The following is a 10,282-nucleotide window of genomic DNA, read 5'->3' as shown; positions in this document are numbered from 1 at the left end:
TCGGCGCAAAGTAGGTAGGGACACTTATGGATTTCTCAATTTTTGGATAGGGACAGCCGGATAGCCGTCATTCAGCATAAAAGCTATTGTTATATGCATAGTTTGATGTGAGGAATGGGAATTGATTGAAATTTTCACCCGCCAATTGCCGGCTGGCCTGATTTTAAGGTTTGAGAATCTTGACAACGATTTTGCATACCGACAAAAATAGCATCAAGCAAAAATATCACTTATTTTTCCAATTTTCGACTTGTAGAACGATCAAGTATACTATTCTTTGGATTCTAAGATTTTTTTCAAGTGATTATTTTCAAAGTTGGGAAAAATGAAAAATTATTCTAAGTCCCCATTCGTAGTTCTTTTTGATTCGTATTGCTTCGGCGCAAAGTAGGTAGGGACACTTATGGATTTCTCAATTTTTGGATAGGGACAGCCGGATAGCCGTCATTCAGCATAAAAGCTATTGTTATATGCATAGTTTGATGTGAGGAATGGGAATTGATTGAAATTTTCACCCGCCAATCGCCGGCTGGCCTGATTTTAAGGTTTGAGAATCTTGACAACGATTTTGCATACCGACAAAAATAGCATCAAGCAAAAATATCACTTATTTTTCCAATTTTCGACTTGTAGAACGATCAAGTATACTATTCTTTGGATTCTAAGATTTTTTTCAAGTGATTATTTTCAAAGTTGGGAAAAATGAAAAATTATTCTAAGTCCCCATTCGTAGTTCTTTTTGATTCGTATTGCTTCGGCGCAAAGTAGGTAGGGACACTTATGGATTTCTCAATTTTTGGATAGGGACAGCCGGATAGCCGTCATTCAGCATAAAAGCTATTGTTATATGCATAGTTTGATGTGAGGAATGGGAATTGATTGAAATTTTCACCCGCCAATTGCCGGCTGGCCTGATTTTAAGGTTTGAGAATCTTGACAACGATTTTGCATACCGACAAAAATAGCATCAAGCAAAAATATCACTTATTTTTCCAATTTTCGACTTGTAGAACGATCAAGTATACTATTCTTTGGATTCTAAGATTTTTTTCAAGTGATTATTTTCAAAGTTGGGAAAAATGAAAAATTATTCTAAGTCCCCATTCGTAGTTCTTTTTGATTCGTATTGCTTCGGCGCAAAGTAGGTAGGGACACTTATGGATTTCTCAATTTTTGGATAGGGACAGCCGGATAGCCGTCATTCAGCATAAAAGCTATTGTTATATGCATAGTTTGATGTGAGGAATGGGAATTGATTGAAATTTTCACCCGCCAATTGCCGGCTGGCCTGATTTTAAGGTTTGAGAATCTTGACAACGATTTTGCATACCGACAAAAATAGCATCAAGCAAAAATATCACTTATTTTTCCAATTTTCGACTTGTAGAACGATCAAGTATACTATTCTTTGGATTCTAAGATTTTTTTCAAGTGATTATTTTCAAAGTTGGGAAAAATGAAAAATTATTCTAAGTCCCCATTCGTAGTTCTTTTTGATTCGTATTGCTTCGGCGCAAAGTAGGTAGGGACACTTATGGATTTCTCAATTTTTGGATAGGGACAGCCGGATAGCCGTCATTCAGCATAAAAGCTATTGTTATATGCATAGTTTGATGTGAGGAATGGGAATTGATTGAAATTTTCACCCGCCAATTGCCGGCTGGCCTGATTTTAAGGTTTGAGAATCTTGACAACGATTTTGCATACCGACAAAAATAGCATCAAGCAAAAATATCACTTATTTTTCCAATTTTCGACTTGTAGAACGATCAAGTATACTATTCTTTGGATTCTAAGATTTTTTTCAAGTGATTATTTTCAAAGTTGGGAAAAATGAAAAATTATTCTAAGTCCCCATTCGTAGTTCTTTTTGATTCGTATTGCTTCGGCGCAAAGTAGGTAGGGACACTTATGGATTTCTCAATTTTTGGATAGGGACAGCCGGATAGCCGTCATTCAGCATAAAAGCTATTGTTATATGCATAGTTTGATGTGAGGAATGGGAATTGATTGAAATTTTCACCCGCCAATTGCCGGCTGGCCTGATTTTAAGGTTTGAGAATCTTGACAACGATTTTGCATACCGACAAAAATAGCATCAAGCAAAAATATCACTTATTTTTCCAATTTTCGACTTGTAGAACGATCAAGTATACTATTCTTTGGATTCTAAGATTTTTTTCAAGTGATTATTTTCAAAGTTGGGAAAAATGAAAAATTATTCTAAGTCCCCATTCGTAGTTCTTTTTGATTCGTATTGCTTCGGCGCAAAGTAGGTAGGGACACTTATGGATTTCTCAATTTTTGGATAGGGACAGCCGGATAGCCGTCATTCAGCATAAAAGCTATTGTTATATGCATAGTTTGATGTGAGGAATGGGAATTGATTGAAATTTTCACCCGCCAATTGCCGGCTGGCCTGATTTTAAGGTTTGAGAATCTTGACAACGATTTTGCATACCGACAAAAATAGCATCAAGCAAAAATATCACTTATTTTTTCCAATTTTCGACTTGTAGAACGATCAAGTATACTATTCTTTGGATTCTAAGATTTTTTTCAAGTGATTATTTTCAAAGTTGGGAAAAATGAAAAATTATTCTAAGTCCCCATTCGTAGTTCTTTTTGATTCGTATTGCTTCGGCGCAAAGTAGGTAGGGACACTTATGGATTTCTCAATTTTTGGATAGGGACAGCCGGATAGCCGTCATTCAGCATAAAAGCTATTGTTATATGCATAGTTTGATGTGAGGAATGGGAATTGATTGAAATTTTCACCCGCCAATTGCCGGCTGGCCTGATTTTAAGGTTTGAGAATCTTGACAACGATTTTGCATACCGACAAAAATAGCATCAAGCAAAAATATCACTTATTTTTCCAATTTTCGACTTGTAGAACGATCAAGTATACTATTCTTTGGATTCTATGATTTTTTTTCAAGTGATTATTTTCAAAGTTGGGAAAAATGAAAAATTATTCTAAGTCCCCATTCGTAGTTCTTTTTGATTCGTATTGCTTCGGCGCAAAGTAGGTAGGGACACTTATGGATTTCTCAATTTTTTGGATAGGGACAGCCGGATAGCCGTCATTCAGCATAAAAGCTATTGTTATATGCATAGTTTGATGTGAGGAATGGGAATTGATTGAAATTTTCACCCGCCAATTGCCGGCTGGCCTGATTTTAAGGTTTGAGAATCTTGACAACGATTTTGCATACCGACAAAAATAGCATCAAGCAAAAATATCACTTATTTTTCCAATTTTCGACTTGTAGAACGATCAAGTATACTATTCTTTGGATTCTAAGATTTTTTTCAAGTGATTATTTTCAAAGTTGGGAAAAATGAAAAATTATTCTAAGTCCCCATTCGTAGTTCTTTTTGATTCGTATTGCTTCGGCGCAAAGTAGGTAGGGACACTTATGGATTTCTCAATTTTTGGATAGGGACAGCCGGATAGCCGTCATTCAGCATAAAAGCTATTGTTATATGCATAGTTTGATGTGAGGAATGGGAATTGATTGAAATTTTCACCCGCCAATTGCCGGCTGGCCTGATTTTAAGGTTTGAGAATCTTGACAACGATTTTGCATACCGACAAAAATAGCATCAAGCAAAAATATCACTTATTTTTCCAATTTTCGACTTGTAGAACGATCAAGTATACTATTCTTTGGATTCTAAGATTTTTTTTCAAGTGATTATTTTCAAAGTTGGGAAAAATGAAAAATTATTCTAAGTCCCCATTCGTAGTTCTTTTTGATTCGTATTGCTTCGGCGCAAAGTAGGTAGGGACACTTATGGATTTCTCAATTTTTGGATAGGGGACAGCCGGATAGCCGTCATTCAGCATAAAAGCTATTGTTATATGCATAGTTTGATGTGAGGAATGGGAATTGATTGAAATTTTCACCCGCCAATTGCCGGCTGGCCTGATTTTAAGGTTTGAGAATCTTGACAACGATTTTGCATACCGACAAAAATAGCATCAAGCAAAAATATCACTTATTTTTCCAATTTTCGACTTGTAGAACGATCAAGTATACTATTCTTTGGATTCTAAGATTTTTTTCAAGTGATTATTTTCAAAGTTGGGAAAAATGAAAAATTATTCTAAGTCCCCATTCGTAGTTCTTTTTGATTCGTATTGCTTCGGCGCAAAGTAGGTAGGGACACTTATGGATTTCTCAATTTTTGGATAGGGACAGCCGGATAGCCGTCATTCAGCATAAAAGCTATTGTTATATGCATAGTTTGATGTGAGGAATGGGAATTGATTGAAATTTTCACCCGCCAATTGCCGGCTGGCCTGATTTTAAGGTTTGAGAATCTTGACAACGATTTTGCATACCGACAAAAATAGCATCAAGCAAAAATATCACTTATTTTTCCAATTTTCGACTTGTAGAACGATCAAGTATACTATTCTTTGGATTCTAAGATTTTTTTCAAGTGATTATTTTCAAAGTTGGGAAAAATGAAAAATTATTCTAAGTCCCCATTCGTAGTTCTTTTGATTCGTATTGCTTCGGCGCAAAGTAGGTAGGGACACTTATGGATTTCTCAATTTTTGGATAGGGACAGCCGGATAGCCGTCATTCAGCATAAAAGCTATTGTTATATGCATAGTTTGATGTGAGGAATGGGAATTGATTGAAATTTTCACCCGCCAATTGCCGGCTGGCCTGATTTTAAGGTTTGAGAAATCTTGACAACGATTTTGCATACCGACAAAAATAGCATCAAGCAAAAATATCACTTATTTTTCCAATTTTCGACTTGTAGAACGATCAAGTATACTATTCTTTGGATTCTAAGATTTTTTTCAAGTGATTATTTTCAAAGTTGGGAAAAATGAAAAATTATTCTAAGTCCCCATTCGTAGTTCTTTTTGATTCGTATTGCTTCGGCGCAAAGTAGGTAGGGGACACTTATGGATTTCTCAATTTTTGGATAGGGACAGCCGGATAGCCGTCATTCAGCATAAAAGCTATTGTTATATGCATAGTTTGATGTGAGGAATGGGAATTGATTGAAATTTTCACCCGCCAATTGCCGGCTGGCCTGATTTTAAGGTTTGAGAATCTTGACAAACGATTTTGCATACCGACAAAAATAGCATCAAGCAAAAATATCACTTATTTTTCCAATTTTCGACTTGTAGAACGATCAAGTATACTATTCTTTGGATTCTAAGATTTTTTTCAAGTGATTATTTTCAAAGTTGGGAAAAATGAAAAATTATTCTAAGTCCCCATTCGTAGTTCTTTTTGATTCGTATTGCTTCGGCGCAAAGTAGGTAGGGACACTTATGGATTTCTCAATTTTTGGATAGGGACAGCCGGATAGCCGTCATTCAGCATAAAAGCTATTGTTATATGCATAGTTTGATGTGAGGAATGGGAATTGATTGAAATTTTCACCCGCCAATCGCCGGCTGGCCTGATTTTAAGGTTTGAGAATCTTGACAAACGATTTTGCATACCGACAAAAATAGCATCAAGCAAAAATATCACTTATTTTTCCAATTTTCGACTTGTAGAACGATCAAGTATACTATTCTTTGGATTCTAAGATTTTTTTCAAGTGATTATTTTCAAAGTTGGGAAAAAATGAAAAATTATTCTAAGTCCCCATTCGTAGTTCTTTTTGATTCGTATTGCTTCGGCGCAAAGTAGGTAGGGACACTTATGGATTTCTCAATTTTTGGATAGGGACAGCCGGATAGCCGTCATTCAGCATAAAAGCTATTGTTATATGCATAGTTTGATGTGAGGAATGGGAATTGATTGAAATTTTCACCCGCCAATTGCCGGCTGGCCTGATTTTAAGGTTTGAGAATCTTGACAACGATTTTGCATACCGACAAAAATAGCATCAAGCAAAAATATCACTTATTTTTCCAATTTTCGACTTGTAGAACGATCAAGTATACTATTCTTTGGATTCTAAGATTTTTTTCAAGTGATTATTTTCAAAGTTGGGAAAAATGAAAAATTATCACGTAAGTGCCCATTCGTAGTTCTTTTTGATTCGTATTGCTTCGGCGCAAAGTAGGTAGGGACACTTATGGATTTCTCAATTTTTGGATAGGGGACAGCCGGATAGCCGTCATTCAGCAAAAAGCTATTGTTATATGCATAGTTTGATGTGAGGAATGGGAATTGATTGAAATTTTCACACCGCCAATTCGCCGGCTGGCCTGATTTTAAGGTTTGAGAATCTTGACAACGATTTTGCATACCGACAAAAATAGCATCAAGCAAAAATATCACTTATTTTTTCCAATTTTCGACTTGTAGAACGATCAAGTATACTATTCTTTGGATTCTAAGATTTTTTTTCAAGTGATTATTTTCAAAGTTGGGAAAAATGAAAAAATTATTCTAAGTCCCCATTCGTAGTTCTTTTTGATTCGTATTGCTTCGGCGCAAAGTAGGTAGGGACACTTATGGATTTCTCAATTTTTGGATAGGGACAGCCGGATAGCCGTCATTCAGCATAAAAGCTATTGTTATATGCATAGTTTGATGTGAGGAATGGGAATTGATTGAAATTTTCACCCGCCAATTGGCCGGCTGGCCTGATTTTAAGGTTTTGAGAATCTTGACAACGATTTTTGCATACCGACAAAAATAGCATCAAGCAAAAATATCACTTATTTTTCCAATTTTCGACTTGTAGAACGATCATTCTTTGGATTCTAAGATTTTTTTCAAGTGATTATTTTCAAAGTTGGGAAAAATGAAAAATTATTCTAAGTCCCCATTCGTAGTTCTTTTTGATTCGTATTGCTTCGGCGCAAAGTAGGTAGGGACACTTATGGCTTTCTCAATTTTTGGATAGGGACAGCCGGATAGCCGTCATTCAGCATAAAAGCTATTGTTATATGCATAGTTTGATGTGAGGAATGGGAATTGATTGAAATTTTCACCCGCCACTTGCCGGCTGGCCTGATTTTAAGGTTTGAGAATCTTGACAACGATTTTGCATACCGACAAAAATAGCATCAAGCAAAAATATCACTTATTTTTCCAATTTTCGACTTGTAGAACGATCAAGTATACTATTCTTTGGATTCTAAGATTTTTTTCAAGTGATTATTTTCAAAGTTGGGAAAAATGAAAAATTATTCTAAGTCCCCATTCGTAGTTCTTTTTGATTCGTATTGCTTCGGCGCAAAGTAGGTAGGGACACTTATGGCTTTCTCAATTTTTGGATAGGGACAGCCGGATAGCCGTCATTCAGCATAAAAGCTATTGTTATATGCATAGTTTGATGTGAGGAATGGGAATTGATTGAAATTTTCACCCGCCACTTGCCGGCTGGCCTGATTTTAAGGTTTGAGAATCTTGACAACGATTTTGCATACCGACAAAAATAGCATCAAGCAAAAATATCACTTATTTTTCCAATTTTCGACTTGTAGAACGATCAAGTATACTATTCTTTGGATTCTAAGATTTTTTTCAAGTGATTATTTTCAAAGTTGGGAAAAATGAAAAATTATTCTAAGTCCCCATTCGTAGTTCTTTTTGATTCGTATTGCTTCGGCGCAAAGTAGGTAGGGACACTTATGGATTTCTCAATTTTTGGATAGGGACAGCCGGATAGCCGTCATTCAGCATAAAAGCTATTGTTATATGCATAGTTTGATGTGAGGAATGGGAATTGATTGAAATTTTCACCCGCCAATTGCCGGCTGGCCTGATTTTAAGGTTTGAGAATCTTGACAACGATTTTGCATACCGACAAAAATAGCATCAAGCAAAAATATCACTTATTTTTCCAATTTTCGACTTGTAGAACGATCAAGTATACTATTCTTTGGATTCTAAGATTTTTTTCAAGTGATTATTTTCAAAGTTGGGAAAAATGAAAAATTATTCTAAGTCCCCATTCGTAGTTCTTTTTGATTCGTATTGCTTCGGCGCAAAGTAGGTAGGGACACTTATGGATTTCTCAATTTTTGGATAGGGACAGCCGGATAGCCGTCATTCAGCATAAAAGCTATTGTTATATGCATAGTTTGATGTGAGGAATGGGAATTGATTGAAATTTTCACCCGCCAATTGCCGGCTGGCCTGATTTTAAGGTTTGAGAATCTTGACAACGATTTTGCATACCGACAAAAATAGCATCAAGCAAAAATATCACTTATTTTTCCAATTTTCGACTTGTAGAACGATCAAGTATACTATTCTTTGGATTCTAAGATTTTTTTCAAGTGATTATTTTCAAAGTTGGGAAAAATGAAAAATTATTCTAAGTCCCCATTCGTAGTTCTTTTTGATTCGTATTGCTTCGGCGCAAAGTAGGTAGGGACACTTATGGCTTTCTCAATTTTTGGATAGGGACAGCCGGATAGCCGTCATTCAGCATAAAAGCTATTGTTATATGCATAGTTTGATGTGAGGAATGGGAATTGATTGAAATTTTCACCCGCCACTTGCCGGCTGGCCTGATTTTAAGGTTTGAGAATCTTGACAACGATTTTGCATACCGACAAAAATAGCATCAAGCAAAAATATCACTTATTTTTCCAATTTTCGACTTGTAGAACGATCAAGTATACTATTCTTTGGATTCTAAGATTTTTTTCAAGTGATTATTTTCAAAGTTGGGAAAAATGAAAAATTATTCTAAGTCCCCATTCGTAGTTCTTTTTGATTCGTATTGCTTCGGCGCAAAGTAGGTAGGGACACTTATGGATTTCTCAATTTTTGGATAGGGACAGCCGGATAGCCGTCATTCAGCATAAAAGCTATTGTTATATGCATAGTTTGATGTGAGGAATGGGAATTGATTGAAATTTTCACCCGCCAATTGCCGGCTGGCCTGATTTTAAGGTTTGAGAATCTTGACAACGATTTTGCATACCGACAAAAATAGCATCAAGCAAAAATATCACTTATTTTTCCAATTTTCGACTTGTAGAACGATCAAGTATACTATTCTTTGGATTCTAAGATTTTTTTCAAGTGATTATTTTCAAAGTTGGGAAAAATGAAAAATTATTCTAAGTCCCCATTCGTAGTTCTTTTTGATTCGTATTGCTTCGGCGCAAAGTAGGTAGGGACACTTATGGATTTCTCAATTTTTGGATAGGGACAGCCGGATAGCCGTCATTCAGCATAAAAGCTATTGTTATATGCATAGTTTGATGTGAGGAATGGGAATTGATTGAAATTTTCACCCGCCAATTGCCGGCTGGCCTGATTTTAAGGTTTGAGAATCTTGACAACGATTTTGCATACCGACAAAAATAGCATCAAGCAAAAATATCACTTATTTTTCCAATTTTCGACTTGTAGAACGATCAAGTATACTATTCTTTGGATTCTAAGATTTTTTTCAAGTGATTATTTTCAAAGTTGGGAAAAATGAAAAATTATTCTAAGTCCCCATTCGTAGTTCTTTTTGATTCGTATTGCTTCGGCGCAAAGTAGGTAGGGACACTTATGGATTTCTCAATTTTTGGATAGGGACAGCCGGATAGCCGTCATTCAGCATAAAAGCTATTGTTATATGCATAGTTTGATGTGAGGAATGGGAATTGATTGAAATTTTCACCCGCCAATTGCCGGCTGGCCTGATTTTAAGGTTTGAGAATCTTGACAACGATTTTGCATACCGACAAAAATAGCATCAAGCAAAAATATCACTTATTTTTCCAATTTTCGACTTGTAGAACGATCAAGTATACTATTCTTTGGATTCTAAGATTTTTTTCAAGTGATTATTTTCAAAGTTGGGAAAAATGAAAAATTATTCTAAGTCCCCATTCGTAGTTCTTTTTGATTCGTATTGCTTCGGCGCAAAGTAGGTAGGGACACTTATGGATTTCTCAATTTTTGGATAGGGACAGCCGGATAGCCGTCATTCAGCATAAAAGCTATTGTTATATGCATAGTTTGATGTGAGGAATGGGAATTGATTGAAATTTTCACCCGCCAATTGCCGGCTGGCCTGATTTTAAGGTTTGAGAATCTTGACAACGATTTTGCATACCGACAAAAATAGCATCAAGCAAAAATATCACTTATTTTTCCAATTTTCGACTTGTAGAACGATCAAGTATACTATTCTTTGGATTCTAAGATTTTTTTCAAGTGATTATTTTCAAAGTTGGGAAAAATGAAAAATTATTCTAAGTCCCCATTCGTAGTTCTTTTTGATTCGTATTGCTTCGGCGCAAAGTAGGTAGGGACACTTATGGCTTTCTCAATTTTTGGATAGGGACAGCCGGATAGCCGTCATTCAGCATAAAAGCTATTGTTAT

This window comes from Diachasmimorpha longicaudata, unplaced genomic scaffold (assembly GCF_034640455.1).
Source record: "Diachasmimorpha longicaudata isolate KC_UGA_2023 unplaced genomic scaffold, iyDiaLong2 ctg00000199.1, whole genome shotgun sequence".
NCBI classification, from domain to species: Eukaryota; Metazoa; Arthropoda; class Insecta; order Hymenoptera; family Braconidae; genus Diachasmimorpha; species Diachasmimorpha longicaudata.
The sequence above is the reverse complement of the archived record's forward strand: the minus strand, read 5'-3'. Positions refer to the sequence as shown.